The following is a 24,456-nucleotide window of genomic DNA, read 5'->3' on the forward strand; positions in this document are numbered from 1 at the left end:
AAGTTGGCAGCATCACAATTCCAGACTTCAAGCTCTATTGCGAAGCTGTAATCATCAAGACACTATGGTACTGACACAAAAACAGACACGTAGATCCATGGAACAGAATAGAGAGCCCAGAAATGGGCCCTCAACTCTATGGTCAACTCATCTTCAACAAAGCAGGAAAGAATGTCCAATGGAAAGACAGTCTCTTCAACAAATCGTGTTGGGGAAACTGGACAGCCACATGCGAAAGAATGAAACTGGACCTCTTCCTTACACCACACACACACAAATAGACTCAAAATGGATGAAAGACCTCAAGGTGAGACAGGAATCCATCCAAATCCGTGAGGAGAACACAGGCAGCAACCTCTTCGACCTCAGCCGCAACAACTTCTTCCTAGAAACATCACCAAAGACAAGGGAAGCAAAGGCAGAAATGAACTATTGGGACTTCGTCAAGATCAAAAGCTTTGCACAGCAAAGGAAACAGTCAACAAAACCGAAAGACAACTGACAGAATGGGAGAAGGTATTCGCAAATGACATATCATATACAGGGCTCGTATCCAAAATCTATAAAGAACGTATCAGACTCAACACCCAAAGAACAAATAATCCCATCAAGAAATGGGCAGAGGACATGAACAGACAGACATCCCTGCAAAGAAGACATCCAGATGGCCAACAGACACATGAAAAAGTGCTCCACATCACTCAGCATCAGGGATATACAAATTAAAACCACAGTGAGATACCACCTCACACCAGTCAGAGTGGCTAAAATTAACAAGTCAGAAAACAACAGCTATTGGCGAGGATGCGGAGAAAGGGGAACCCTCCTACACTGTTGGTGGGAATGCAAGCTGGTGCCGTCATAGAGTTTCCTCAAAAAGTTGAAAATGGAGCTACCCTACGACCCAGCAATTGCACTACTGGGTATTTACCTAAAGATACAAATGTAGTGATCCGAAGGGGCACATGCACCTGAATGTTTATAGCAGCAATGTCCACAATAGCCAAACTATGGAAAGAACCTAGATGTCCACCAACAGATGAATGGATATAGAAGATGTGGTATATATATATACAATGGAATACTATGTAGCCATCAGAAAAATCTTGCCATTTGCAATGACGTGGATGGAACTAGAAGGTATTATGCTGAGCGAAATAAGTCAATCAGAGAAAGACAATTATCATATGATCTCTCTGATATGAGGAATTTAAGAATGAGGGTGGGGATTTGTGGGGGCCAGGGAGGGAAAAAAATGAAACAAGAAGGGACCAGAGAGGGAGACAAACCATAAGAGACTCTCAATCTCACGAAACAAACTGAGGGTTGCTGGGGAGTAGCGGGGGAGGGATAGGGTGGCTGGATGATGGACATTGGGGAGGGTATGTGTTATGTGAGTGCTGTGAATTGTGTAAGACTGATGATTCACAGACCTGTACCCCTGGGGCACATAATACATTATATTTTAATTAAAAGTAAGTAAATAAATAAATAAGAAAAAGGCAGCAATCTCTGTTGGAGCATATTGGCCCTAGGAATATTTCTACGCTGCAAAAATATTACTGGCTTTCAGGAGAGAAGAGAATTTGCTTATTTTTTGGAGTATGTGAAAATACATATTTAATACGTGTGTACACACAATCATATATGACTGGTATGTATCTGTGTCTCTCTTGGACCAGGATGTTGAAGTCCCTACTTCCAAGCAATGATTATCTGCTCGTGAATTGTGGCTAAAATGGAAAGTGTTTCTAGCAAGCCCTTGACAAGTTGCCAAAGAAGTATTAAAAAAATTTTTTTAAAGATTTTAGATATTTATTTGAGAGAGAGAGCAAGAGTTGGGCGGTGCTGGCAGAGGGAGGGGGAGACAGAGACTTTCCACTGAGCAGGGAGCCAGATATGGGGCTCGATCCCAGGACCCTGGGGTCATGACCTGAACCGAAGGCAGACGCTTAACCAACTGTGCCACCCAGGGGCCCCCACAAATTATCTTATTAGACTAAGGATGGCAACATAAACTGCCCAAAGTCAACCAGCTTTAGGTAATACAATATGTTCTCCCGTCTTTTTTTTTTTTTTTAACTATCTTAAACCTCAAAAGAAAAAATGTTACCAAATAAAGTAAGGCTGCTATAATATTGCTATTAGTTTAGTCCGCCCAGAACACAATCTCATAGCCCTTCTTCTGATACTCCCCCACTCCTTTGATAAAGAGCTCAGCCGTGGGCCTCTGGTGTGGCTAGCAGTTATGACATCCCTACCTACCCCCTAGGAATTAACACGGAAATGAAACTAAATCTAGTCCGCTTCCTCACAGACAGAGCCTTTGGCTCAAGGGGTAGGCATGTGAACCAAGCCTGGCCTGTTGGAGACCTTTCCCACAATTTCCTTAAAAAGGAAGTGGAGGTTGGGGGATGCCTGGGTGGCTCAGTCAGTTAAGCCTCTGCCTTTAACTCAGGTCATAATCCTGGGGTCCTGGGATCGAGCCCAGCATCAGTCTCCCTGCTCAGTGGGGAGCCTGCTTCTGCCTCTCCCTCTGTCTGCTGTTCTGCCTGCTTGTGCTGGCTCTCTCCCTCTCTCAAATAAATAAATAAATCTTAAAAAAGAAAAATGTTGGGGCACCTGGGTGGCTCAGTGGATAAAGCCTCTGCCTTCGGCTCAGGTCATGATCCCAGGGTCCTGGGATCGAGCCCCACATGGGGCTCTCTGCTCCGCAGGGAGCCTGCTTCCTCCTCTCTCTCTCTGCCTGCCTCTCTGCCTACTTGTGATCTCTGCCTGTCAAATAAATAAATAAAATCTTTTAAAAAAAAATGTAATCCTGGGGACGCCTGGGTGGCTCAGTGGGTTAAGCTGCTGCCTTCGGCTCAGGTCATGATCCCGGGGTCCTGGGATCGAGTCCTGCGTCGGCCTCTCTGCTCAGCAGGGAGCCTGCTTCCCTCTCTCTCTCTCTCTCTCTGCCTGCCTCTCTATCTACTGTGATCTCTCTCTGTCAAATAAATAAATAAAATTTAAAAATAAATAAATAAATAAATTTTAAAAATGTAATCCTGGACTCTTTGGTCCCCTTACTATTGCTCTATAACAAATTATGTCAAGATGCAACAGCATAAAATAAGCATTTTCTCATGCTCCCAGCTTCTGTGAGCCAGGAATTCTGATAGCACAGTGGGGAAGACTTGTCTCTACTCTCCAGTGTCTGGAGCCTCAATAGGGAGGACTTGATGACTGGAGGAGTAGGGGAGGGGTGTGCTGGAATCATCCAGGAGCATGTTCATCACATGTGCTTGATGTTGGCTGTTAGGTGGCACTGCAGCTGGAGCTCTCGGTCACAACACTTTCATATGGCCTTTCCATGTAGCTTGGGCTTCCTGACAGCATGGCAGCCTCAGACTTCTGCCACAGCCCCTCCGGGACTCCAAAGGCAATGTCCCAGTTACTAAGACAGAAGCCATATTGTCCTTTACGACCTAGCCTTGGAAGTCCCACAGGGTCCCTTCCACGGTCATTCCAGACCCATTAAGAACAGAAAATATAAGGGCACCTGGGTGACTTGGTCGGTGGAGCGCGTGACGCTTAATTTCCGCTCAAGTCATGATGTCAGGGTTGTGGGGTCGGGCCCTGCGTTGGCCTCTGTGCTGGGCGTGGAAACTGGTCGAGGTTCTCTGTCTTCCTCTGCCCCTCTCTGCCCCCACTCACGTGCATTCTCTGTCCCTAGAACAAAACAAAACAAAACACCTGGGAAATATAGACCCCATCTCTCAACAGGAGGAGTGTCGAAGTCACATTGTAAGGTGAACATCTGGGATGGGAGATAGTCTTGGTACCATTTTTTTGAAAATAGAATCTGCCATCTCTTGGTAGTCATGTCATCTGGGAAAAAAAAATGTGAGAGAATATGGAGAGAGCGTCTAACAAGTGTGCAATCCCCTCAGGCCTACTGGTTTAGGGCCCTGGTTCCTAGAATCAGGAATCCTTAGATGTTAGAAGCTCCCCCAGTCATGTGACCCACGAGACTTCCGTTTTGCTTAAACAACTTTAAGTGGGTTTCTATCACTTGCAACCATGAGTCCTAGCTGGTAAGATAAATAATTGTTGATTTTGAAACTGAGAGACTTCATTCATTCGCCAAAGATACCTAAACAAGGCACCCAAGGAAATGTGCTAAGTGCTGCGGGTGACAGAGGGGTGCAGGAGGGAAGTGGACAGCACGGTGAGTACGACACAGCCCTGAGTCACCCACAAGGGGCTTACAGGCCTGTGTTAGTCTGCTCTAGCTGCCACAGCCAAGTACCCCAGACTGGAGGGTGTGGAAACAACAGAAATTTACTTCTCACCGTTCTGGAGGCTGGTTTCTTCTGAGGCTTCTGCTTGGCTTGCAGTTGGCCGCCTTCTCGCTGGGTCCTCACACTGCCTTTTCTCTATGTGCACACGATCCTGGGGTCTCTCTGTGCACCCAAATCTCCTCTCGGAAGGACACCAGTCAGACTGGATTTGGGCCCACCCCACCGGCCTCACTGTACCTTAATCGCTTTTTGTCTTCTTCTAGAGTTTATTTATTATTTTCTTTTTAAAAAAGATTTTATTTATTTACTTAACAGAGAGAGAGTACAAGCAGGAGGAGTGGAAGGGAGAAGGAGAAGCCAGCTCCCACTAAGCAGAGAGCCCGATGTGGGTCTTGATCCCAGGACCGTGAGATCATGACCTGAGCCAAAGGCAGATGCTTAACCCATTGAGCCACCAAGGAGCCCCATCAAGAGTTTATTCAATGGGGCACCTGGGTGGCTCAGTGGGTTAAGCCGCTGCCTTCGGCTCAGGTCATGATCTCGGGGTCCTGGGATCGAGTCCCGCGTTGGGCTCTCTGCTCAGCGGGAAGCCTGCTTCCCTCTCTCTCTCTCTCTGCCTGCCTCTCTGTCTACTGTGATCTCTCTCTGTCAAATAAATTAAAAAAAAAAAGAGTTTATTCAAATACAAATTCGTTCACATATAGTGCAGCATTAGATTGGGGGGTAATGTAATCACTCTTTTTAAGGCCCTATTTCCAAATGCAATCATATTCTGGGGTTTGGGGGGTCAACGTATGAATTTTGAGGGGACACGATGCAGCCTTTCAGGGAGGATAATCGTGAGAGACCGTCATTCGGCAAACATTCACTTGCCTCCCCCTCCTTCTCCCTCTTGGGGTGCTGTGTTCCCCTGTTCCACTGACTTCAGACTTGACCCTGTGACTTGCTTTAGTCAATGTCATGTGAGCAGATACGATGCCAGCGAACGCTTTAAATTGCTTGCACCATTCAGCCTGACTTTTGCTCTCTGGTCATCTACCATAAGCCCAGAATGCCCCCCAGGAAGTTGCTGAAGAAGAATGAGGAGACAGGGGAGGAGGCCTGGACCCAAGCTACAGAATGCAGCTAAACTCAGCTGAAATCACCAGAACGAGCCACCCACCCATGAGCAGGAAATACACGTTTTAAGCCACGGAGTTGTGGTGTGTTTAAAACTTTTGTTACACAGCGTTATCGCACCAATAGCTAACCAGTATGATAAGCAATCAAGTAAATTACTACACCATGTAGACAGAAAGCTCTTTCTTTATGCTGAATTTCATTTTCCGGAAGATTCTGAATAGATATAATTTCTTTCTGTCTAATGGTTAAACCAACGAGCCATAAATTATTTTGATTATCTAACATATTTGACAGAGAGGGGAAGTTTTTCCCAAACACATTGCATATGTTTCCACTTTCAAGAAGATTATTACTATTTTGTGAGTGTTAGCAACGCGCTAAGTGCTGACCTGGGAATCCAGGAAACGCAGTTCATGCCCAGAAACCTCAATACTGGAGTCACCTAAGGACCATCAGACAGATGAGGTCATGAGCTAGGAATTCCTTAAATATGTGAAAGGATTGTGAGTAATTATGTAATTACACTGGTGATTAGAAGTCCAAGTTCACATAGCATTAATCTCAGGTATGACTCCCTACATGTTTCCAGATTGACATTTCTCAGACTTGCATTGGCCCTGATTTGTCCAGTTTCTTCCTTCTTTTTAAAGATGTATTTACTGGGGGAGGGGGCACCTGGGTGGCTCAGTGGGTTAAAGCCTCTGCCTTCAGCTCAGGTCATGATCCCAGGGTCCTGGGATTGAGCCCTGCATCAGGCTCTCCGCTGAGCAGGGAGCCTGCTTCCCTTCCTCTCTCTCTGCCTGCCTCTCTGCCTACTTGTGATCTCTGCCCGTCAAAAAAATAAATAAAATCGTTAAAAATAAATAAATAAACATGTACTTATTGGGGCACCTGGGTGGCTTAGTTGTTAGGCATCTGCGTTGGGCTCGGGTCACGATCCCAGGGTTCTGGGATAGAGCCCTTCATCTGGCTCTCTGCTCAGTGGGAAACCTGCTTCTCCCTCTCCCTCTCCCCCTGCCTATATTCCCTCTCTCTCTGTGTCCCTCTCTGTCAAATAAATAAATGACATCTTTAAAAATAAAAAATTTTTTAAAAAGATGTATTTATTTATTTGAAAGAGAGGGGTAGAGAGAGTGCACAAACATGGGGTGGGGGAGGGGCAGAGGGAGAGGGAGAATCTCCAGCAGATTCCTCTCTGAGCATGGACACCCCTCACCGCTGCACATGAGGCTTGATCCCAGGACCCATGAAATCATGATCTGAGCTGAAAGCAAGAGTCGAATGCTTAACGGTGTGCACCCCTCGGTTGCCGATCCTAGAAATCTGCTTCCCGAGCTGGAGGCACGTCTTATCCCTGACAGGGTTCAAACGCTGGTAACACCATCAGCCCTTCTTCTATTCCTGATAACCTGCCATGAATCGAGATTTGCAATCAACGGCATGGGATTGTGAACACGAGTTGGAATGACACTTTATATGGTCTCCAGATCATCTGTTTTCGTTCGTTTGGGCTCTCCCGTTTCCATTGCCTCTCTAAGCAAAGGTCACGACCTCTCTTGAAAAGGGCTCGACGGAAGGAAAAACAGCAAGTCTACGTGTTGAAGTGAAAGAATTCAGTTCACAAAATAAAACTAAGGCAACAGAAGGCAAAGGGAGTTTCCACTGTTTGAAAAGGGGCTTTCTCAGCACAAGCTTGGAAAAAAATGTTGATGATTTATGCAAATGAGGAAGGAAATGTGCCCCGAGGGATCTTGGCACAGAAGCTCAAGTTGGAATTCTGAATCCAAGGCTGGCGGTGTCTCTCTGATTCACTCTGTGACTGGGGCTGAGCCATTTCACCTCTCTGTTTCTAGATATCCTCATCTATAAATGCAGGCTAACAACGCTGTTCTTCCTGCCCCTGAAGGGGAGGCAGTAAAAATGAATGAAATGTCGGGGAATTACTTCTAAGAGCCATCGATTAGAAATACAGCATATGGTCTTAATGAGAACTTGTTTCTGCCACAAATTTTTCCCCGCTCCCTATAATCACTCCAGCTAGAGTGCCACAGAAATCAACTTCTCTCTTCAGCTCTCTTCACATGCTGCTCTGAAAATCACAGAGGTCTTTAAAACGGAACTCCTGCCTGTTCTGGGGATGCGTTATGAGGCCGTGGCTCCTGGCTCTTTTCTGCACGGAGCCCCACAGCCCGGATTTTCCGAGACGGTGGTGATTTAAAATATTCTGTCCCATTGTCAGACCATGTGTTGGAACATGTGTCAGATCACGTGTCCTGATCATTGCTTCGGAAAATATGGTCGCTCACACCTTCACAGGAAAGGAAGCACCTGCTTGCTGCCTAAAGTCCTCTTTGGAAACGGATGGGGATAAGCAATAAAAGCCAGAGAGAGACCCATTGATTGACTGAGCAGTGGATATATACATAGGGGAGGGGGAGAGTGTTCATTTGACTCAACCATTACTAGGTGCCAGGTGGGGTGGGTTGAGTTAGGTTAGCTTGTGCCGGGCACCGGGCTACCACGGCAGTCACAGAAAGTGGTAGACAACATTGCCGGCCGCAACACCTTGCAGTCCAGTGACGAGAAAGGCAGGGGACAGTTAAGAAGCCAAGGGCATGCTCTGGGGCTGTCATGAGAGCGAGGACGGTTTGTAGGAATGCAGGGAGGGCTGCACGGAGGTGGTGACCCCATAGCTGAGCGCTGGAGGAGCAGAAGCAGCTAGGGGTGGGCTGAGAGGGAGCAGGCATTCTGAGCAGCTCTGTTGCTGCCCCACTCATGTCCCTCTTCCTCCCGGGAAGGCACCTGAAAGGACTTCCCAGATACAATGAGGACTTCCTGAAACTCCATCAGAGAGCGTTCTCTGGCCTCCGAAGCATGCTCAGCTGGCCACCATATGTGTGGGCAGATCCTAAGTGCTTGGCTTCCCAGAAATAACCCTCAACTAATGTGGAGTGGGGGCAGGGCTGTGTTGGAGCTGTGGTACTAGCTCTGGAGAGCCCGATCGTTACATATTCAGAAAATTTGCAAGCCAATTGTTAAACCATCGCTAGCTTAGAATCAGCCACAGTGGGAATATTTATATCATGGCAATTGGCAAACACTGCAAATTGAGACTTTCTTTGTCCTCCCAGAAAGCTGGTTTACCAGCACACCCCTGGATTGGAGTTGGTGGATAGATATACTCCAGCTTCCTCACCCCTCTCTGGGACAGTTCCGAGGCGTGTGCTACATGGGATCCCAGAGAGGCATCAGCAGGATCTCCAGCCACCACCACCGCCCGCCCCGCCCACCTTGGTAACCTACTCACCAAGGCACCCTTTTTTTGGCCTGTCTCTATTCCCGTTCTCCTGCTGTGCTTCCTGAGATCACGGCTTTTATGCCCCCAAATCCTTGGCTCGGGGTCAGCTTTTGGAGGGACCCAAAGTAAGGCAGGAATGGAAGCAAGAGAGCACGGATAGAGATCACGGAGGGCTATCGCACCATTCAGTGAATACCGGATCTAACAAGGTGTCTCAAGATCTTGAAAGAACGGCAAGGATCAAGGTCACATTTTAAGAAGGTAACCCCGGGGGCCATGTGACACACAGATGCCAAAGCAACAGGAGCGGAGGCAGGCAGATAGTGGTGAGGGTTGCACAAGCAGACAAATGTACTCAATACCACCGAACTGGGGCACCTGGATGGTTACATCAGTTGAGTGTCTGCCTTCCGCTCAGGTCAGGATCCCGGAGTCTTGGGATCGAGCCCCACATCGGGCTCCCTGCTCAGTGGGGAGTCTGCCTCTCCCTCCACCCTTCACCCTGCTTGTGCTTTCTCTCTCTCTCTCTCAAATACATAGATAAAATCTTTAAAAAAAAAAAACAACACCAAATTGTACACTGACGATGGTTAAGATAGTTTTTCTTTTAAGATTGTAAGTTTTATATTATGAGTATTTCACCACAATAAAAAAAAATGAGGGGCGGGGCGGGGAGAAAAGATGGTAGATGGGAGAGTTGAGGACTAGGTCAGTGAGAGAGTCCAAGGAAGAAATGGTACAAGGGGGTCAGACAATCGCGGGAAGTGCTGTCCGTGTAGACCCTGATGGAGTTGAGCTCAGCCCAGCACTGTTTGTGGACAGAACTCTGAGCCAGGCCACTATTGTCGGAGCAGATACCAAAAGAGGAGGTTGGGAGAGAGATCTGCAGGGAAAAGACAGGACACAAAGGAGGGTAGTGTCAAGGAAGCTGGAGTAAAGGGAATGTCAAAGAGGAAGCGTAGCCAATGCCACAGGCCAAAGAGGGGTGGTGGTGAGAAATAAATAGGTAGGGGTTTAGTATCTGATATCAATTTCTCATTAAAGCCCCACAGGAGGGGCGCCTGGGTGGCTCAGTCAGTTAAGCATCTGCCTTTGACTTAGGTCATGATCCAGGGACCCTGGGATAGAGCCCTACATTGGGCTCCCTGCTCAGCAGGGAGCCTGCTTCTCCCTCTCCCTCTCTCCCCTCCCTCCACTCGTGCTCTCTCTCACTCGCTCTGCTCACTCTCTCTCTCTCTCTAAAAAAAAAAAAAAAAAGCCCCACAAGAGCCCTACATTAAATCCAGTGACCTTGATGAATTCCCTTATTAAGTCTGATAGTTGTAGGATTTTTTTTCAGATTTGTATGTGCACAGTCATGTCATCCGTGAATGATGGTTTCACCTCTTCCTTTCACTTCCAATGCTTTTTATTTCTTTTTCTTGCTTTATTGCACTGGTTGTGACCTCCAGAATAATAATGAATAGGAGGAGTGATAGCAGGTGTCCTTCTGTCGTTCCTGATCTCAGGAGGGAAAGCTTCCAATATTTTACCATTTTTTAAAAAGAATTTCTTTATTTATCAGAGAGAGAGAGAGAGCACAAGCAGGGTGAGCATAAAGCAGAGGGAGAAGCAGACTCCCTGAAGAGCAAGAAACCTGAAGCGGGACTCAGTCCCAGGACCCTGGGATCATGGCCTGAGCTGAAGGCAGTCGCTTAACGGAAGTCGCTTAAACAACTGAGCCACCCAGGTGTCCGTCAATATTTCGCCATTAAGGATAACATTTGGTGGGGTGCCTGGGTGGCTCAGTGGGTTGAGCCGCTGCCTTTGGCTCAGGTCATGGTCTTGGGTTCCTGGGATCGAGTCCTGCGTCAGGCTCTCTGCTCAGCGGGGAGCCTGCTTCCCTCTCTCTCTGCCTGCCTCTCTGCCTACTTGTGATCTCTCTCTGTCAAATAAATAAATAAAATCTTTAAAAAAAAAAAAAGGATAACGTTTGGTATAAGTTTTGCACATATATACTCTTTCTCAGATAAAGGAATTTCCATTCTCTTCTAAGTCTACTAACCATTCATATCATAAATGAGTATTAAACTGTATTTCTGGTTTCTCTGGCTGACCCCTGGAAAGTTACTTTAAGCTATAAAGTAACTGCCTTTGGCCTTAGATATGTCTGGGTTCAAATTTCGACTGTACCATTTTCTAGCTGGGATGCCAGGTGATCTAATTCATTTCCTCATAGAGAAAATGGAGATAATTATAGTCACTCTCTCATATGAATCTGAGATTTTTTTCTTTTATAAGCTCAAGAGCGCAAGAGGCTGGTTCTGAAGCAGGACTAGGGTTTAACATCCAAAGCCCAGGGACTCAGCTCTCAGATGCTCAGTGGGGTCTAATGTTCCCAAGAGCCTTTCCATCTCCTGCTCCTCGCTCAGGATCTCCCAGAACCCTTCTGATGATGAATGGGGATGGATCTGGGCTCTTCCATCTGAGTACTCACACTCTGCCTCCCAGGACTGAGGGCGCACGTGTATGAGTGGTTGGTCCACAGTGATAGATGGTCTTCAAAGATGGCCTCATGATGCATGTTTGGGTATTCACTCACGCCCTTCTGCGCACCCTGCTTTTGAATCTGGGTGAACTTGTGACTCTCTGGTAACTAAGTGAATGGGCAGAAGTGATACTGCATCATGTCCAAGGCAAAGTCAGAAGAAGCTTTCTAGATTCTGCCTTACTCTTTTGTAATGCTCTCTGCAAGACCTGGGGCACCATAAAACAAGGACTACTCTCCTAAGACCACCACGCTGGAGAGGCCACAGATGGGAGCCACATTTTACAGTCCCAGCTAAGTCCAGCCTTCCGGCCATCCCCACCAAAGCGCCACTCATATACATGAAGCCAACTTGGATTTGCCAGACCAGCTCATCTACCACCTGGTACCACTTAGAGACCTTAGTCAATCCCACATGGAGCAGAAGACTCGCTCATCCTCGCCTTTGGTTTCTTTTTTTTTTTAGATTTTATTTATTTATTTGAGAGACAGAGGGAGAGGGAGAAGCAGACTCCCCTCTGAGCAGAGATCCTGACTCAGAGCTCGATCCCAGGACCCCGGGGTGACAACCTGAGCCGAAGGCAGATGCCCAACTGACTGAGCCACCCAGGCACTCCAGTGCCCCTCCTAGTCTTGAGCTAATTCCTGGCTCACCAGATCATGAGATACAGTAACATGGCTGTTATTTTAAACACCAAGTCTGGTGGCTGTTCACTGTGTAGCAACGGATAACTGGGATCCCTACCTTACACGGTCCGTCTTCCACCATGGATATGTGCTAAGCAAACCCGTCTCGTGCTTGAACCTCTTACAACCCTCTTGGTTGACCCTATTCTAACCACTTGAGTTAACCAGATTCAAATAAGCAGTTTTTAAGCACTGAAAAAACAGTGAAAGAAGGAAGTCATTTTACTCTAAATTTCCTGCAGGCTTTGTGCCTTAAGTCCCTCTATTAACAAGGAGGGGCGCAGATAATCCTCATAGCAACCTGCAATGTTGGTCCCATGGTGTCTGGTTGTTTTTGAAGGTTGAGAAAGTGAAGGCGTGAAGAGAATAACTAACTGGTCCAGTATCGCTCAGTTAGTTAAATGGCCAATTTGGGACTGAAGCCCAGTACTATGAACTACAAACCAAGCCTTTTTTTTTTTTTAAATCTTGCTTGGGGAACTTGTAGTTGGCAATCCGGGAAACCCATTCATAGTAGCACAAGGAACAGAAGAGAATTGATAAGGAGAACATAGGAGCACAAGCCCAGCTAGGCCTCCCCGGGGGCAGGACCTGGGCACTGAATGCCCTCCAGGAACCCATCTTTGCCCTCTCCAGAGCCCCATGTTTCTGAAGGCGCTCTGTTACTTGCTGCACTTCTTCATTATTCTCTGCCTTTCTGCAGACCGGCTTTTCCCCGGCCTGGCATACACGGGCCGGAACACCACGGCCCCACGATCAGGCAGGGCTGACCACAGAATTTGCAAAGCCCAGAACAAAATTAAAATGCAGGGCCCCAGTCATGGGCAGGGAAGTCAATCTCTTTTTCCCACGTGGTTACCATCTCCACCCATGGCAGGTGGTGGCTTCCAAGAGATCACAGCCACCGCACTGGGACACACTCTGTGCCTGGATCTGCGGTGGGTGGGTGGGAGGACTCTGCCAAGTTGCCAGCCAACCGTGCTGTGGCCCTCCCAGCCCAGGCAGGGAAGGCTGCCCCCTTGCCCCACCCCCACATTAGCACCCAGGTCCCTACCAGGGGCAGAGAGGGTGGAAGGCGGGGTGGGGGGGTAGCTGGAGGCACTGGGTGTTGGGGAGCAGGCATCTGAGAACTCATCTCAAGGAGGTAAACGGGGAGGTGAAGCCCTATAGGACCCAAGTCTCCATGCCCCTGGTTCATGCTCCACTGCCCCATTCAGCTTCACCTACCAAACACGAATTAGAGATCATAGTCTTCAGAAGGTCAAGGTCAACAACTGCAGAGCATTGAACCCTGAGCGTGGGGCCCTTCTGACCAGGGGGCGGCGTGATTGCAGTGGTGACACACCTTGGAGCCAGCCCTGACCTGCCGGACCCGGCTTTCTTTCCTGATCTGCCCTTCCCAGCGAAAGGAACAGAAGGGTCTTGGCCAGGGTCAGGCTTCCCCTGGAGCTATATCAAACAAGGAGCCTGCCAGTGACCCCACCGCAGGGAGGAGATGAAGGGCCACTTCCCAGAGAACTGGCATGCGAGCCAAGAACAGGGACCCAATGGTCCCTCCTGAACCCTCTCCTACCACCTACCAAGTGTTTTCCTACTATCTGCCATATACTCTCCAAGCATAGATGAGCAGAGGCGGCCCGTTCCCACCCCAGTGGGCTGTCCCTCCTCCTCCTTTAGTAATGGGAGGCGCCAAGGCACCCAAGCTAGAAGGTAACACTTCTCAGCCTCCCTTGCAGCAAGAGGGGGCCAATGAGACAGATGTAGAAATCACTGGGTGAGACTTCTGAGAAATCTTTTTATAAAGGAGGCTGACTCAAATGGAAGGGGGCGTCCCTTGTGCCCCTTGTCCCTCCCCTTCTTGCTGCTTGAAGGATTTTAAAGCCGTGAGTTTCACGATCAGGGGAGTTTGGGGGAGGGTGCGTTCAGTTGCCTGGCAAAGAGTCCTAGAGGATCTGAATGAAGGCAGTCCGGTGAGTCAGCGCAGGATAGATATTATGGGTGGAGGACCCACACGATTTGATGGTGGTGACCATATCCTGTACCTTTTGTGTACGAAGCCAAGTAGAATGTAAGCTCTGCGAGGGCAGGGCTTACCTTTGGATACGCAGACCTCGCAGGATGCCCAGCACAGAGCGAATGATCCCGAAATGTGGTCCAATACATGAACGGAGAGAGTAAATGAACAGTGCTCCCAGAGGAAGCGGGCTCAAGGGGTTAGGAGCATCCGCGCCCCAGGGAAGAAATGATTCTCCAGCATTGCTCCTCTTGCTTCCTGCCACCTGCGATTGCCCGCCATCCCCATGCTCAGACCCAGGTCAGGTTGCCTGGGCCCGGGGGGGAGACAAGTCCTAGGAATGCCACCCAGCGTTGCGTTGTTCCCAACGCCGACTCCGACGATGCGATTTGCAGACCCAGCTAAAGTGACTGTTTCCACAACATCACTTCCTCTGCAGCGTGAGAAAAGAGGAAGAAAACTCGCTCTGTGACTCTCCTCTTCCCCCAGGGAAAGCACAAAGCTGTTGGAAACAATGAGGGCAGCCCTGTGTAAAGGGGAGACTTTTGTCTGTGCAGTCGGGTTGCTGGGCCGGAGACTTCCTGCAGGGACATTCGGGAGCTTTGCAGAGAAATAAATGCTCACATTCAGAATGACCAGCCTAGAACACTTTTATGAGCCTTTTCTCCTCCCCAGGCTGTACACAGATAATAAATCAAATTAGCATCCTGAACCTCCCGTTCAACATCACTTGTCACCCGTCCCCCGGCACAAGGGGTAAGTGAGTTTCAGCAAGGCTGTTCTCAGCTACAATCGGGCCACGTGGGATGGAGGCCTGTGGCCTCTTTGGAAATCATCTGATGCTTCCAACCTGGGCTGGCCACGCCGAGGTCACAGGGTCCTGCTGGTCATTCCAGACCAGATTGTAAAAGAGGTCGCCGAAACCCCAGTCTTACACTCAAGACTGGGTTGTTACTTCGAGAGAAAATAAACGTTTTCATTTCTTGGTTAATAATCTTAGGAACGTGAGCCAAAATAGACAACTATCAGAAAGGGTGGGCGTGAGGGAGGGAGGAAAGGACAGGGGGAGAGAGGGAGGGAGAACAGACTATATCAATAATCAGAAACAGAGACCAGGCGTTTTCCTCCTCCATGTTCTGCCTAATGTAGTGACTTCCACCATAGAGGCATATGCAACAGATGTTGGAGGAATCAAACTGGAAAGGAGAAAGTTTGCTTTCAGGTAACCGGAAGTGAAATTTGTCCTCGTTTCAGATTGCCCAATTAGTGACACAGAAGGGACAACTGGGTAGGTTCAGAAAATGAGGAGGGGAAAACTAACAATATAGTATAAAAGTACATTCTATCAGATTCTCTAAATAGAGGAATTTTTTTTTTAATCGCATCCTCTCTCTGGGGACACAGGAAGGAGGGGGACAGCACAGAGAGCCAGTGGCAGCTCTCCAAATGGCAGATATAGTCCTACTGATCAGCGTCTCAGAGCTATTGGCTAAGGTAGATGCCTCATATTTGGACAGATGTGGCCTCACAGCTGGTGAGGGCTGTGACAGAAGCTGGCTGCAGGATGGTGGTGGTCCTGATGTGGTCCGTGAATTTAAAAAAAGAACCACTGAGCTGTAAACCATGCTTCCCCACCCGCTCCCCACGACCCGCCTGTGGAAGCGAAGCCAATGGGCCATGTCTGGGGGGACATACACTCCTTCCTTCTTGCTATACGTTCTGAATCATCTCAAACTCAGTTCCAGCCTCCCTGACCCTGAGCAGAAGCCTCCAGAGAAAGAACAGGGTTGGGAAAGAACCCTGTTGGTTGGACTGACACCAAGTAAAAGTCGCTTTGGGTATGTGCCCCAGCAAGTTCAAATGCTGTCAAGCTGATTGGCCAGGAGGGAGAGAAGGGAGGTTAGTATATTTTTGAATAAGAGTTTCCTGTTACCTGCAAACACTCCAAAAACAGAGGTTTTATTGAGGTAGGACCATCATCTTAGAAGGATCAGGAGTTGAGGCTGCTTTCTCCAAAATCGCTTGCCATCACTGATTCCATCAGTCACTCGTTCAGGCCCCCATTCATTCCACCAGTATTTGATGCCTACTGTGTGCCAAACACAGTGCCTCCTGAGAGAAAGAGAGCCCTCAAGAGAACACTACAAACACATGGGTCTGTACTTTTGATTCCAAGGCGAGCACCATAACAGAATGTTAAACCACCCTGGGCTGGAGTGTCCTGGGTTCAAATTCTCGCTAAGTCATTTAACTAAGCTGGGTGACCCTGAGCTAGTTATGTAACTGAGTGTTCTCTATGCCTCAATTTCTTTTCTTTCTTTATTTGACAGAGACACAGCAAGAGAGGGAACAGAAGCAGGAGGAGTAGGAGAGGGAGAAGCAGGCCTCCAGCCCAGCAGGGAGCCCGATCAGGGCTCAATGTGGGGCTCAACGTGAAGTTCCGTCCCAAGACCCCGGGATCACAACCCGAGCGGAAGACAGACGCCCAACAACCGAGCCACCCAGGCGCTCCATGCCTCAGTTTCTTGATCTGCAAAGTTGGAAGACTTCATAAATAGCGCAAAGCGGAAGTGGAGCTATTAATTATTTAACGCACTCTCTCTACGCCACCCCAGCTCTGCTAGGTGCCACAGCCCACCGCTGGGTGGTATTTCTGAGGCTGGCCAGGCCCTCTGCCGCTGGGCTGTGACCCTGGAAATCGGGTCAGACACTAGTCAAGGCGGCATATGCGTGGTGGGGAGGGAGGGGGTGCTTTCTTAGCGCGCGGTTGCAAGCGTTTCCCCAGGGCCTCCGGATAGTCTAAAAACTCACTTCGGAGGAGAGGAAGGAGCGTAAAGTGGCTCTTTCGATCTGAGACACCCCCTCCTGGAGAAACCACCCCCTCCCCCCAGCCCAGCGCAGAGTGAAATCTTAGAAGCTGCCGCTGCTGGGTTTGCACGGAATGCCGGAGTCGGTGGAAGCCGGAGCTGGTCGGCCCGAAGGTCAGCGAGTTGTTTTGAGTTCTCGTACCCGGAAGGGGGGACAGGGAGGAGAGGACGCCAGGGCCCGAGAGACCCCGCGTCAGAGCAGAAATTGTTTGTGCTCCGGAACAGACAGCTCAGCGGAAGCCGCGACGGGGGCGGGTCACGTGCGGCGGTGGCGGCGCAGCTGGCGGGGGAGCCAGGCTGGGACAAGGGCCCGGCCGGGCGGGGGTGGCGGTTTTCGCAGCAGAGGGTAGAACCGGCGTGCTCCGGGCGCTGAGAGCGAGCGACGCCCGGAGCCCGGGGCGAGGCAGGCGCGCGAGTTACGGGGAGGTTGGGGGGTTGTGCGGGGGGAGCTGGTGTGGGAGCCGGGGTGCTGGCTGGGAGCTTTGCGCGGTGCGGCACAGGCGGGACGAGGAATAGCTGGGGGGAGGGGCGGGGGGTGCGGAAGCGGGTCCCCGAGGCCGGAGTGGCCATAACCGGACCGACGCGGAGAGCGAGCGGGCGTCTGAACCCCGAGAATGGAGGCGCCACTCTCGTAGTCGCCGGCCTTGTTTTCTTCTTGCACGCAAATCCCGGAACGACCGGAACCGCCATCCCTGCCTGCGTCCCAGGGGCGCCCCATTCCGCGTGGAGGCGGCTGCATCCCGCTGGGCGACTCCGGGCAGGGATCCGCTGAGGCCGTGGCCCGGGAGGGCTGCCGAGGTGGCTCCGCGGAGGGTGGTGAGCCGGGGCCGGGGTGCACACGACACATACGTCTCCCCCCTCCCCCGGAAGAGCCGGCGAGCCAAGGCGCGGGCCGTCTCTGGCGGCTCTTTGGGGACTCCCCGGGGGCGTGCGAGCCCTGCGGCGGCCGCAGAGCGGGAGAGGGTGCTGTAGAGAAACCATTGGCCCCACCTTGAAGACAGGAGTGGCCTAGTGGCCAGGGGTGAGGAGTCTCACGCTTTCCCAAAGCGGCGCGCGCTACTCCAGCGTGGGAGGGAAAGGACACAAACTTGGCCGTCCGCCAGACCCTGTGAAGACGCCTGACTTTGGTGTCCTCCCCCCACCCGGTGGCCTGAAATGTACCTCTCCCACCACCGCCGTAGCCCACGAGGTTCAGGTCCGAGGCCTGGAAGAGTGGGGGAGTGTGGGCAGGCCTCGGACGGGAAACCCACCCACGTTCCTCTCCCGCGCCACGCGAGGAAGGCGCGGAACAATTGTCTCGCAAAGTTTCCCGCGTCCCCTCACCCACCCTACCCCCAGTCGGGGAAGGGCGGCTTTTCCGGACGTGGGGGCAGGGGGAATGGCCTCGGAACGGGGAGCAGTGCTAGTTCCTTTTCCCGAGACCGGAGCGCAGGAGAGGGGCGCCGGCCGCCAGTGTGTTCGCGTCCCCAGAGTGGCGGCGCTTGGCCCATTGAGACGTCTGCTCTGGGTCGCGGGGCAGCGGGAGCTGTGCAGAGTCTGGGACGACGTGAGACGCCATTTGCATTCCCCCCTCCCTCCTGCAGGTTGGCGGGGGCGGGGGTGTCGCCCGCCGCGGAAGCGTATTCCTGGCAGTGACACTGATTAGATGCTGTGTCGGTACGTGCACAGAATCGGGGTGGGCCTTCACCTCTCCTGTGCGCATACACTTTCTGTTGGAAAAGTTGCTGCCCCCCCCCCCACCCCGCCCTCTCCTGCTCTCGCCGCACAGCTGCTGTCTCCAGGGCGGAATTAGGCGAGCACGTTTGCTCAGCCCGAGGGAGAGAGGATCGCGCCGGCGCGGGGAGGCCGCCGGGCCCGGGCCTCGAAAATCCAGCCCTGGCTTTGCGTCGAGCTGCAGAGTGCGGCGCTTACGCGCGCCAGGCCAGCGGAGGCCTGGTTTCCATCTGCCCCTTTCGCCTCCGTGTTAAGTTCGCCGGGGAAAACCCAATCATCCGTGCAGAGTCCCTCGGAGGAGAACCCACCGCCCCCACCCCAAAGCCCGATTCTGACCGACGGAAAAAATGACAGTATAGGTCAGAGCAGGCTGCCCGCGAGTATTAATGCGGCCGCCTCCGTTCCCGGTGCTTGGGGAGGATGGGCGCCTCACCAGGAAACCGCCGAAGGGGGAGCCAGGAGGGCCGCCTGCCCCTTCCCGGGCTAGAAAACGTGGATTCTTAGAGAGACTAGACAAATGTGGTCAGACAGCTGCGGGAACTTAGCCTATCTAAATACAGGTCGTCCGTGTATCTTTCAAGCAAGATGAATTTTTTTTTAATCGAGTGCACGTTGAGTCAGTTACAAGCACTATGAGAACTGGTTAATCAGATGCGAATGAGAACCTCACTTTTTTGCCTGGTATTAAACGTGTGTGCAGAAGGTGCTCGGCTGACCACGATGTCTCTTGGCACCACCCGTGTGTGTCCTAAGAAGGTGCGGTCGCCCTTACATTCCACCTTGGAGGACTCTGAATATAACTCTAAAAGGGGATTTATTTTAGTTGTAGTTTCTATTTGGAGGCTGCTGAGTCCTTGCAAACTCCAGTCTGGGATTGTTTGTACCGAGTAGTAGATTGCCCTGGGTTTTGGCTTTTAAAGCCCACGTCCCCACCCCACCCCCGGGCTTTTTTCTTTTCCTGCGTAAGTGCAGCAGGGTGTGGGGAAACTGGGCCCCACCCCCACCCCCGCAGCCAGCCCTGTGCTGCCACCACCTTCAGTCTCTTGCTTGCGTACCACGCGGCCTCGAAAGAGGGGTAATGTCAACTCTCCGGGTGGCGCTCGAGAACTGGAATTCTGACTTCGGGCTCCGGCGGTGTCCCGGGCGGCGGCTTGGGGGCCCGGAAGCTGTAAAGGGGAAGCCCCGTAGGTGACCCTGAGGCTTCGGGAGCAAACCCAGAGGCAGCCGCGTCTTTGTCTTCCGCGGGGCTGGTAGCTTGGCACGCACAGTTCCGATAAGGATCAACCCAGAGCGGGAGCGCACCGCCAGCACATTTCAGTGTCGAGGCGAATGCCTGCAGCCGCGTCAGGGAAAGGCCATTTGCGTGGTCTCTGAGAAGGAAAAGGCTATCCCACCTAATGAATTATGGGTGACCCGGGAGAGGCCAAGCCCCGGAGTGAGAGGCGCTAAGACCTCCTCAGACCCTTCTTCGCCCCAGCTCTTCCCCATCAACAGGAGACCCTGTTTCAAAGGGAATGGGAAGCTTCTTGAAATTCGAAATCTGGCCAGTTCTATAGACATAAAGAGTAGTGCACCTATGTATCCCTAAAATCAGGCCCAGGAACAAGGCCTGCCACATTCCAGCCCTAGAGCAGCGTTAAACTCTGGCTAAAGTGCGTCAGAGAGCGGACCTCCAAGAGCTGATTTATAGGAGGTGGCTTTGAGCCATCAAAAAAGGGTGGCTTGGGAGAGTCTACTGGAGGTCCTCTCTCCCCCAGTGCTGTTTACCCAAGGCCTCAGGGAGAGGGTGGTGGGTAATGGTGCCTGAGCCCTGGCAGAAGCTTCCCATTAATTCAGTCTAACTGAGTACCATTAAAGCACGCCTTCCTCCCTACATCTCTAATACACACACACACACACACACACACACACACACACACGCCTTTAAGGCAAAGTGTAGTTCAGACAGCTGGAGTCCATTTTGCCTTCTGGCCCTTTTTGGTGGGTACAAGTGCTCTTTCCTCCCTGCCCCAACCCCTGCCTCCATGCGGCCTTTGGGAACTTGAACCTGGCTGTTTTTTTCTTACCCTCTCCCTAACCAAAGGTAAGAGTACCAAATCATAGCAACAGACACATTGTAGCAGTGCTCTAGGTGTTTTACATACTAACTTCTATTATCCTCAAGACAACCCTATGAATTAGAAACTGTTGTTGGCCTCCTTTTACAGATGAGGTCTCCTCATGGAAGCTCAGAACTGTTCAGCAACTGGCGTAAAGCAACACAGCATAGGATAGGGCAGGAAGGGTCCTGAGCTGGGGAGGCAGAGCTGTGCTGCTTGTTGTCCAGTGTTGTGTAGTGAAGACAAGCCCTTTTGGGAGATGTTTCAAGGGGGACTGCCTGAACCCCTACCTTCCAAAGGAAGACAACATCTGGCCCTTGTTTTCCAAAAGAAAGTTTTGGGGCTTCATACAGAAGCACGTTGTTGTGGCTCGGCGTTAGCGCTGGAGAAGGGGTCAGAGAAGGCAGTGCAAAGGCCCCATGCCCCACCTTGCCGCAGAGCATCCGGTGGTCACGACCAGCAGAGGCGGATGGGGGCTGGGGACAGCCGATTGCGGAGGAACCCCTTATCACCAAGTGTCAGTGGTCCTGGGAGGCGGAGCTAAACAGACCGGGCGGCTGGGCCACACGGGTCCCTGGGCTCCTCCAGCAGAACTGGACCGATGTCATAGCACCGCCCGCAGCTCCTGGCTCCCCTCCTCTTGAATGGCCAGTCCCGGCATGGAGCCCCATGGCGGGGCGGGGGCGCAGAGGGATGGGGAGGGGGTGTGGGGGGCGGGCGGGCAGTAGCTGGAGAGGCCAGCCAGTCATTCCCTCTGAGGACGGCTGGTTCTGGGTTGCTCCCACCCACCCTGCCTCGCGTAAACACGGGACACCCTTTCCCGGCGAGAGTGCGCGCGCAAGCACATACACACACGCGAGCGCGCGCGCGAGTTCCAAGCGCACAACCGGCCACCCAGGCCTCCGCCTTTCTTTCCTCCTTCCCGGTAGGGCGGCTGTGGGGGAGTTAGGGTGGAGGGGCCGAGCTGCCCTCCTCTTCCCCAGCGACGGTGCGCATGCTGCACCCCTGGGGCCTGCAGCCAGGCCTGTGGACCTCCTGCCCACCCACCCCCTCCCGGCAAGTGGCGGTGGCTGGCGGGGACCTGTGCGCTGTGTTTCCTGATGGCTCTTTGGGGGAGGGCGGGGAATCCAAAGGAGAGGGCCAGGCAGTAGGGTGAGCGCGTGGATGGGGGTGGCGATGAATCCTCTCTCCCGCGAAGGCTGGTCGGCCTCCAGCCATCCCTCCCAGGGGTCTACCTGGCACGTCTTGTATTGGACCAGCTTGACTCCCCTGAATGCCTGGCCAGAGTGAGGGTATGTGTGTTGGGTGGGGGTTCGTGGTCAGAGCCGGCGCTGGGCGATCAGCTCCCCACCCCCTCGAGCCTCTACTTTCAGCACGCGAGTACTCGTGGCCCCGCTGCCCTCCCCACCACCGGGGTCCGCGGAAGGGCAGGCTAGCGGGCCTGGCCGCACTCTCCGGCGATGAGCGCGGCTCCGAGAGCCCGGGCCGGCCGCCGAGCTAGGGGAGGGAGCGCCGCAGCCCGCGCGCCTCGAGGCAGAACACACGCCTTTCCCGGAACCTTGAAACCCAGGGGAGTCGCTGCCATCTTCGCGTGACGAGCAGCGAGACGCCGGTGATTAAGTGTTTCTTTCCGGCTCCCTCCCCGGGTTGCGGCTCGCCTCCTTTCCACAGGGCTGGGAGAATAAAACCTGGAGAAAAACACAACTGCGCTCCACTAGCACACCACGTCCCTGCTGGCCTCCCTGGGTGAGCCGGCACGAGGCGCGCTCCGGCTCCTTCCACCTCGCCTCGCCAAGGATCGAGGTCCAGGGCCACGTGCCTCAGTTTCCTTGGGCCACCGCCCAGATCGGAGAGTCTAATGGGGAGGGGGCTCACGTTACCAAAACCACCCGATTTCTCCCCTCCCCATCTGTTCTCCTCCCGTGGGGATTAAACCTTAAACAGGAATCCCCCACCCACACTAGGGACTAATCCTGCCGCCCCTCCTGGGATTAACTCGGCTCACAGGTCCATAAAACACTTCCGGCGCGGCCAGAGGGTCTGTCTGCAGAAACACTTTAAAATTGTCCTCCCGGGTCTGCCGTCAGAATTGACTCTGCGGAGGCAAGTGAGTAAATAGGAGGCTGTAAGGGCCGATGGGGGGGTGGGGGTTGCAGGCTGGGGAGGAGCTGCCCCAGTTGGAGGCGGTGGGGCTGTCTCAGCCCGGAGGGTGGCCCAGGACCCAGCAGACAGAGCTCAGAAAAGGATGCAGCATTTGCTACAGGGCACTGATTTGGAGAAGTGGGGGGTGCAGGCGGGAGGAGGCCTGTGTCAACTGAATCCTGGCCCTAGTTCTGTGAGGTAGACTGGATCCCTAAAACTTGGTGGGGAGGAGGGGCTCAGGCTCCCCTGCTGGCAGATGGGAACAAGAAGTGTCACACACACACACACACACACACACACACACACACACACCGCCTCAGCTCAGGTGGAATTCTGAGGCCCAAAGTGTCAAAGCGCTTTGTTAAAGGGGCGTGCCCCCTCCATTTCACTGGGATCAATGTGCAGCCTCTCTTACCCTGGAAAACACAGTGACTTGATCAGTAGACAACAAAACAGAGCGAAAAGCAGCCGTTCCTGAAATCCATATGGAAATGTACCAGGTCAAGGGAATCCAAAAGCAACTTAATATTTTGAACCTCTTTTTCTTTTACATCACTTCAAATTAAGTTTCTGAAGTGATGGGAGAAGCTTTGGAATGTTCTAAGAGAAAGCTCTGTCCCAACTGGGGGGTTAAACGGAAAGAGAAAGGACCTTCGAAGTGGATCCAGCCACATCGTGAGAAGGAGAAATCCGGATGAAGACTAGAAATTCAAAGTAGCTTTCTAGCTCCTTCAGTTCTTCTGGAGAGCAGATGCCATAGACAGCCACTCCATCCCTCAGGACCCCGAAAGTAGGCCGTGACTCTGGCTGGGTCATCTAAGTACGTACGAGGTGGAGGTGACGTTGGAGTTCAGGGTGGGGATAGTGACGAAGGGTAATAATATGGTTAAAATGAACATCAGCAGACAGACAGAGGCCTGCCTCAGGGTCCTGAAGGCCCAGAGCTGCTAAAACTGTGTGTGGGAGGGGGCGACCCGGGGACTCCTTCCCCACAGATGGACTCACTCAGCGTGAACGGCCCCAAGTGGCCCCCAGGCACGCTGGGGACAGAGGCCCCGGCTGTGCCCTGCACCCAGCCTAGCAGATTGCTGGTGGGGGGCTCTGGCTGGACCGCCCACCGCCCTTCCTCTCCCCTCCCCGGCCCTGGGGCCTCTGGGCAGGGTCAGCTAGCCTCCACCCCACTGCCCCTTGTGCGGCGGGCGCCCTCCCCTCCCTGGCGCCGGGCCTGGATCCCGAGGCCTCCTCCGCCCCGTCGTCCCCGTTCTTCCCGCCTCGTGATTCATTTAGCGGCGGTACAGAAAGCCTGTTTACCTCCGCAGCCCAGGGCGACTGATCTGCTTAAAAAGCCCCAACGCCAGCGCCGACCAGTAGGGGGGGATTGTCCTATAGATTATTTCTCCTCCTGGGTGCTTTTTTTTTTTTTTTTTTTTTTCCCTTAACGAGAAGGCTTGGTTGGAGAGGGGGGTAGGGTGGCGTGTTGCTGCTGTTTTTTTAAAACACCGTATTTGAAAGAGAAACAAAAGCCGTTTAGGAGGTACCCGGGCTGTTTTTACAGATAAAAAGTGCAGCGAATACCACCGGGCCCCCAGCAGTGATAAACTAAATGGTTGGCCGATTCGGCCAATTAGCAGTTAATCTGTTATCTGCGATCTGCAAACAAGTTTTTTGAGGCTCGAAGGACACCGAATTCCTGTTCCTGTTGGC

Source organism: Lutra lutra, chromosome X, assembly GCF_902655055.1.
Source record: "Lutra lutra chromosome X, mLutLut1.2, whole genome shotgun sequence".
NCBI classification, from domain to species: Eukaryota; Metazoa; Chordata; class Mammalia; order Carnivora; family Mustelidae; genus Lutra; species Lutra lutra.